Here is a 7,242-nt window from a genome sequence, read left to right as displayed (position 1 = left end):
CGCAACCTGCTCGTCTCGACTCACCGCAGACTTGAGCACACTGGCACTTGTAAGCTCATCACGGACAGACTGCTGAGCTCATCCTGACGTCATCCACCTCCGGTTCTTCCGGGGGGAGTGGTGTGGCGACGCCACTACAAACTAGTGACCAACAGATGGCGCTGTTACTACTTCACTATGGCACACTCCGCCGCTCATACAAACCTGCATCGCGGTGACGGAGTTTTATATCCTGCCAAGTATATATAGGCAAACCAAGATGGTGTAAATTGGCCCCGACGATATAGTTTCGCCTCACGAAACTATTAACGCGATCGATGCGCTCACTAGTCACATCTCGGTCGCCATTGGCGACTCGTCTAGGCAAGTGCCTGCGATGGCTAACCACCGTCTCAGGTTGCCGGACGACGCGCGAGAGCTATTGAGGGCAAAGAACGCAGCCACTCGCGATTACGACGCTTATCCAACCGAGGAAAACAGAGCCCGCCTACGTTCCTTACAGCGCGCTGTCAAGGCTCGAATCGCGGAACTCCGTAACAATCAGTGGGATGATCTACTTAAAGAAATCTCGCCATCTCACCAAGCCTATTGGAAGTTGACGAGAGCCTTTAAGTCCGACACCGTAGCGTCCACGCCACCGCTTTTACGTCCCGATCAAACGCTTGCGTTTGACGACGACGCCAAAGCCGAATGTCTAGCCGACAGTCTAGAAGCACAGTGCTCCCCCAGTACCCTCCCAGTAGACTCTGCCCACCTCCGCATGGTGGACAGCGAAGTCGAACGTAGAGCCGCCCTCCCTCCGACCACAACCCTAGACCCGACCAACGTCGACGAGGTGCGAACGATAATCAAAGGTTTCCGTCCCAACAAAGCCCCCGGCCCGGACCGTATCTCTAATAGAGTCTTACGCGCCCTGCCCGCCCCCCTAGTATACCTCTTAGTTGCTATTTTCAACGCGGCCATGTCTCACTGCATCTTTCCCGACGCGTGGAAAGAGGCAGAAGTCATTGGCATCCCGAAGCCCGGTAAGAAACTGGCTGACCCCACAAGCTACAGACCCATCAGTCTCTTAAAGACCATGGGTAAGTTATACGAACGTATAATTGTCTCTCGATTAAGAGATTATGTTTTTTCTAATAATCTCTTAATAAACGAACAGTTTGGCTTCCGCGCCTCACATTCCTGCGTACAACAGGTGCACCGCTTAACGGAGCACATACTTAGCGGCCTCACTGCTAAGCCACCCGTAGGGACAGGAGTGCTATTCTTCGACGTAGCGAAGGCATTCGATAAAGTCTGGCACAATGGCTTGATTTACAAGCTTTACGAACTCGGTGTGCCGGACAGTCTCGTGCACATCTTACGTGACTTTTTATCGAATCGCACCTTTCGTTACCGAGTAGATGGCTCCCTCTCTTCCCCCCGCCCCATAAGAGCCGGAGTCCCCCAGGGCTCCGTGCTCTCGCCCATCCTCTTTTCATTGTACGTCAATGACATCCCCAAATATCCGCATACGGATTTAGCCCTCTTTGCGGACGACACCGCACTCTACAAGTCCGGACGTAATCGGAATTACATCATCTTGGCGCTCCAACGCGCAGTCACACAATTAGGCGAATGGTTCAGGAAGTGGCGTATCGAGGTAAATCCTGAAAAAAGTGCAGCAGTGTACTTTTCTAGGGCTTTGTCTGCGAAACGTCCTCCGGTTCGCACTCGTCCTAATGTCCCCACCCATCTCACCTTATTTGACCAAACTATTCCTTGGAAAAGTGAGGCCAAATACTTAGGTGTCACCCTCGACCAGAGATTAACGTTCGCTCCGCACCTCAGACGCGTCTTGAGCCGTGCAAACCACTACATCCACCGACTCTACCACCTAGTTGGAAGGAAAAGTAAATTGTCACTTAGAAATAAGTTGACAATTTACAAAACCTGCATCCGTCCAGTGTTGACTTACGCCAGTCCGGTGTTTGCTCACACTTCCTGCACAGACCTTAAGAAATTCCAGACCCTCCAAAACAAATTCTTACGCCGAGCCGCGGATGCCCCGTGGTTCGTGCGTAATACGAATCTCCATAGAGATTTCGAGATCCCATCGATTGATCACTTTATGAAAGAAGCCTCTCGCCGCTACTTTGATAAAGCGATCAACCACAAGAACCCTCTTATCGTTAGCGCCGCCACGTATACACCCCAGAAAGATGTCGCTGCCCAATACCGACGACCTAGGCATGTCCTAGACGACCCGGACGATCCTATTACCGAATTTCTGAACACAAACATCACTGCCTTAAGCACGCCAACTACTCCACAACACAGTAGCTCGTTACACCGTACTCGCCGGCGAGTACGAGGCCCTGCCTTCCATTTCGGACGGTACAGACATGTACCGGGCCGGTTCTCCCCAATCCGTCCCCCGGACACGGCCTGAGCCGAGGTCCGAGCCTACCGTGGCGCCCTCAGGCCGCGTCCGTAGTCCCCCTCGATCGGGCCCACTAGAGTGAGCCCGCCGTAGGCTGGACTTTGGTCCAACACCGCGGTGGGCAACCCTCTAGTTGGGTTCGCCACTGATCGGGCGCCTTATGCGCTCGATACGGCCCGATCGCGAACGTCGGTCTGCGACCGACGCGGACGAGCCTGGGCTTCGCTTCGCGAAGCCCACACTCGGCCTCGTCGGCACGCGCACCGACGATCGCCAAACGGCTAGAGTACCTTCTGTACTCGCCACTCTGCCCGGTGAAGTTGGAAAAGCTCTTCAAGCTACCAGCGCGCGTCCCTTCAAAAAAAAAAAAAAAAAAAAAGTGTAAATTGGACCTTGGTCCCCGAGCATAACACCCGCTCGGAAGGAAGCACTAACATCTAGCTTCCTTATTGTGGTTGAGCATCATATCCCACAGTACCTACAGTCTCTCAGTAGCTCAATAATACAGAGATAGTCTTCTCAAAGTATGTTCAGTAGGTCGAACGTCAAATCAAGCTGAAAATAATATGCTTTGTATCATAACATTTATTTTCGCGTATCTAGTTAAATATCTTAGGAGATAAACAACAATTTTATAATATACTTACATAAACTTAAAATTACTTGAAAACTACAATTTAAAAATTACTAATGATAAAAACTATTTACAAAATAAAAAATATGTACTTCACCACCGGCGCCGCAGTCAGGCATAGTGCCCAAAAGGCTGGCAGCATTGCCACGTTGAATGGCCAGGCTAATCATAACATCCTTTTTAACACTACATTATTCTGGCAAAAACTGTAGAAACGACTTTCGGGATAACAGTAACTTATAAAACTATGAATAGGTGTACCTACTAAGTAAAATATTTCGCAATAGTTGTGCAGGAGCAGAGTGGCGCAGTGGAAGCGTGCTGGGCCCATAACCCAGAGGTCCGTGGATCGAAACCACGCTCTGCTAAGTTGCCCAACTAAGACCTACCGAGCAACATTATTTTTGTATTATATTTTTTTGTGAAACTTTATGCAAGCCGAGAAAGAAAGAATCCCATCAAAAACAATACTTGTCAAAAAAACCAAGTCTCGCAACTCACTTGTTCTACGGTAAAAAGTTGTGAGATCCATGTAATACCTTGTTGTCGTTTTACATAAATTATTGACTTGGCCATCGCACTAAATAATTTAATTTACACGTGTTTTCATGCGATGGCCAAGTCAATATATTTATGTAAAACGTTAAAGATTTCCTGGCCTGGACTTGGTATTACATGGATCTCACAACTTTTTACCGTAGAACAACTGAGTTGCGAGACTTGGTTTTTTTGACAAGTATTGTTTTTGATGGGATCTCATTTCTTTTTGTATTTTGTAGACAGCAGTTATGTATCTAGAAAACTGGACTGAAATTGAAAAATTTTACTCGACTTGGCGGTTGCACTACCGTGCCCCCAAATCTCATTTCTTTTTGTATTTTGTAGACAGCAGTTATGTATTTTTAGGAACCAGAAGCGGGTAGCATTAAAAAAAAACAACAAATAACAAATTAAAATAACATTTACTCAAAATAATGATTTTACAAAGAAATTGGAATCAAATCAAACAGCCACTAATTTACACAAAAATAATCACCACCAAAAATAATGAAAAGATACGACTTACTGCAAATCGGGCCGATCACCAATCCAACAACCTCACCGCTCGGAGTCGCTCGGGCAAATGAGTGTCCCATGCGCCGAGTGCCTCTTTTATAGGCGTTGGCGGTGATGCCACTCGATTTGAAATAAATCGTAACGGACTATCCTAATACGGCCTCTCCTGAACGTGCGCCGTCCCCGGCCGCATCTTCAAGAAGAGTTCCTCGAAGAGCTGGTGAAAGTCGGTGACACAGCCTCAGCCGGGTCATCGTCATCACTCAGCGCGAGATCTGCCCGAAGTATCTCCTCAGGCGTATCTTGTGTACCCTCGGAGTCAGCATGGGATGTCGAAGGGCCAGCCTCAACATCGTCATCATCACCCTCATAGCCTGTAGATGTAAAATAAATTATGACTTACAAAGCAGTCTCACCACATGTGCCTATTCATTCATTCCTCACACATACAAGGCCCTCTTTCAGTAATACACACAAGCTTAGCTATTTCGTCAACTGCACTAACGCTTCATACTTCCAAAGAATTCCATACACACGTGTCATTCATTCTCATACTCCTATCTGTACGTACAGACCCCATAATAACCACAAAGACTGCAAGGCAGTCTACGTACTGAAAAGTACGTCTGCAAGGCCGAAGCCCCTACGCACTGAAAAGTACGTCTGCAAGGCCGAAGCCCCTACGCACTAAAAAGTACGTCTGCAAGGCCGAAGCCCCTACGCACTGAAAAGTACGTCTGCAAGGCCGAAGCCCCTACGCACTAAAAAGTACGTCTGCAAGGCCGAAGCCCCTACGCACTAAAAAGTACGTCTGCAAGGCCGAAGCCCCTACGCACTAAAAAGTACGTCTGCAAGGCCGAAGCCCCAACGCACTAAAAAGTACGTCTGCAAGGCAGCATCTCTGATGCATGCCCCATGGCACTGGCTGATGAACCCTCTCAGCCCGGTGCGCAAAGCGTGATCATTCGCCTCACACACGCTCACACTCGGCCATACAAAGCAAGCTGAAACATAGGAGTGTTAGACAGTCTCACAACTTACTTTCGAAAAAGGCAGCACAACTCTCAGGGCGCCACTCTCCTTTCCAAGGCACCATATATTGGGCCGCTGCTTGGGTGGTCTTGCCACGCGCGCCGCTTAAAAGCTTTAACTCGTATCGCCCGCTTGGTAAGACCTTGACCACGCGGTAAGGGCCTCGCATGCCCGAGTCAAGCTTTCCAACTGATTGGGAGTATTTAATTACAAAGACCTGATCGTCCAGTCTGAATACTCTTGGAGGGTTCCGATGACGATTAACACGAGAGTCCTGCTGATCTTTGTTTTTCTTAAGCAGGTCCTTGGCTCGGCTCCTACTGATCTCCCTCATTGCCTGATGATTGGGGCTGTTGTTTTCAACAGCAACATCACGGATCAGCGCACGAATGACAGGAGTGGTAGTATCAGTTCCGATTAACAAAAACAATGCTGAAACTTGAGTGGTTTTCTGTTTAGTTATTATGTTAAGAACTAACTGAATTTTTCGCAAAGCCTCGGACCAGGCTGAGTCTTTGTTATAACTTTCAACACGAATCAGGTTGAGGACGGTCCGTACATAACACTCAGCTTGACCATTTGCATGGTGCATCTCTGGCGTTATGTAGTGGATGTCACATCCTAATTCGGATATCCAGTTAGTAAAGCTAGACGCTTCAAACATACGCCCTCGGTCACAAACTAACAAATTCGGTGTACCAAACAATGAGATTGCATCATTTAGGACGCGTTTCAGTTCATTTGTATCTTGTCGATACATTGGGAAAAGCATACAAAACTTTGTGAATGCGTCAACTAGTATTAGGACAAACTTGTAGCCATTCGATTCCGGCAACGGCCCTAGCGCATCAACATGAACAGTATTGAAGGGGACATCTGACTTTTCCCAGGAAGTAATGGGTTGATGAGGAGCTCGTGGGACTCGTTTTTTTGAAATGCAGATAAGGCAATGTGAGGTGTACTTTTGAACAAAGGGCCTAAGGCCCGGAAACCAAAAGTGTTTTAGTATGAGATCCAAAGTCTTGTCCGCTCCAATATGTTCATGTTCATCATGAAAAATGCGTAACAAGCTCAGGCGATGTCCTTTAGGGACGAAACATAATAAGCGTGACTCTTCACCTACGGGTGAATAACGGTAGTACAAGAGATCGTTTTGACACACATATCGGCGTGAATCAAGGAGCCCATCTCTAAGCTTTTGAATTAAATCCTGGGTCTCATTGTCGGCGTTTTGGGCCATTTGTGCCCAATTCAAAGGTCGATCAATATGATTGACTTGCATCGCTGGTAGATTTCTGCTCAAATAATCTGCATGGCCCATCATGGAGCCTTTTCTATATTCGATGGTGAAGTTAAAATCTTGCAGATAAATCCACCAGCGAGCAACCCGCGGAAGCAGATCCTTCTTACGTTCGGTGGCTTTCAGGGCATTGCAGTCGGTTACGATTTTGAATGTTACGCCGATCAGATAATGCCGAAAATGCTGCAATGCTCTGACAACCGCCAACGTCTCGAGCTCGTACGAGTGGTGTCTGTTTTCTGCGCCTTGGGTAACTTTGCTGAAATAAGCTACCACGCGTTTGTTACCATCAGAGTGTACCTGCATTAGTACAGCCCCATATCCGGCACTACTCGCGTCGGTGTGCAGCTCGACCGGTAAGTTAGGATCAAAAATTGCAAGTATTGGCTCACTCGTCAACTGCGTTATAAGATATTGGCGGACTTCCTCCTGTTCAGGTCCCCAAGTGAATTTGACGTCTTTTTTCGTAAGGCGTGAGATACTTGCAGTTTTTGTCGCATAGTCTTTGATGTAGCGCCGAAAATACCCAGCCAGACCCAAAAATTGACGCACTTGTTTAACATTCGTCGGAGTAGGTGTATTTACAAGCGCTTCAATCTTTCGGGGGCTCGGCCTAACCTGACCATGGCTAATAACGCGACCTAGGTACTCTACTTCGCTGCTCAGAAAGGAACACTTTTGAAGGTTAATCGAAAATCCAGCATCGGTAAGAGTAGTTAACACTTCCCGCAACAAAGCTAAGCCGTCACTAACTGTCATGCTTGGAATAAGTACATCATCAATGTATACTAAGACGTG

At 47.7% G+C, this 7,242-nt stretch overlaps 1 non-coding gene across 1 annotated transcript; it reads left to right on the top strand.

Moving 5' to 3' along the window:
* The first annotated feature begins 3,352 nt into the window (after positions 1-3,352).
* Positions 3,353-3,424, top strand: Trnam-cau (transfer RNA methionine (anticodon CAU)). Its single transcript has one exon. It is a non-coding gene; the product is annotated as a tRNA-Met (tRNA).
* The last annotated feature ends 3,818 nt before the right edge of the window (positions 3,425-7,242 follow it).

This window comes from Ostrinia nubilalis, chromosome 14 (genome assembly GCF_963855985.1).
Source record: "Ostrinia nubilalis chromosome 14, ilOstNubi1.1, whole genome shotgun sequence".
Taxonomy (NCBI): Eukaryota; Metazoa; Arthropoda; class Insecta; order Lepidoptera; family Crambidae; genus Ostrinia; species Ostrinia nubilalis.
This window is presented reverse-complemented; position numbering and strand designations above follow the sequence as displayed.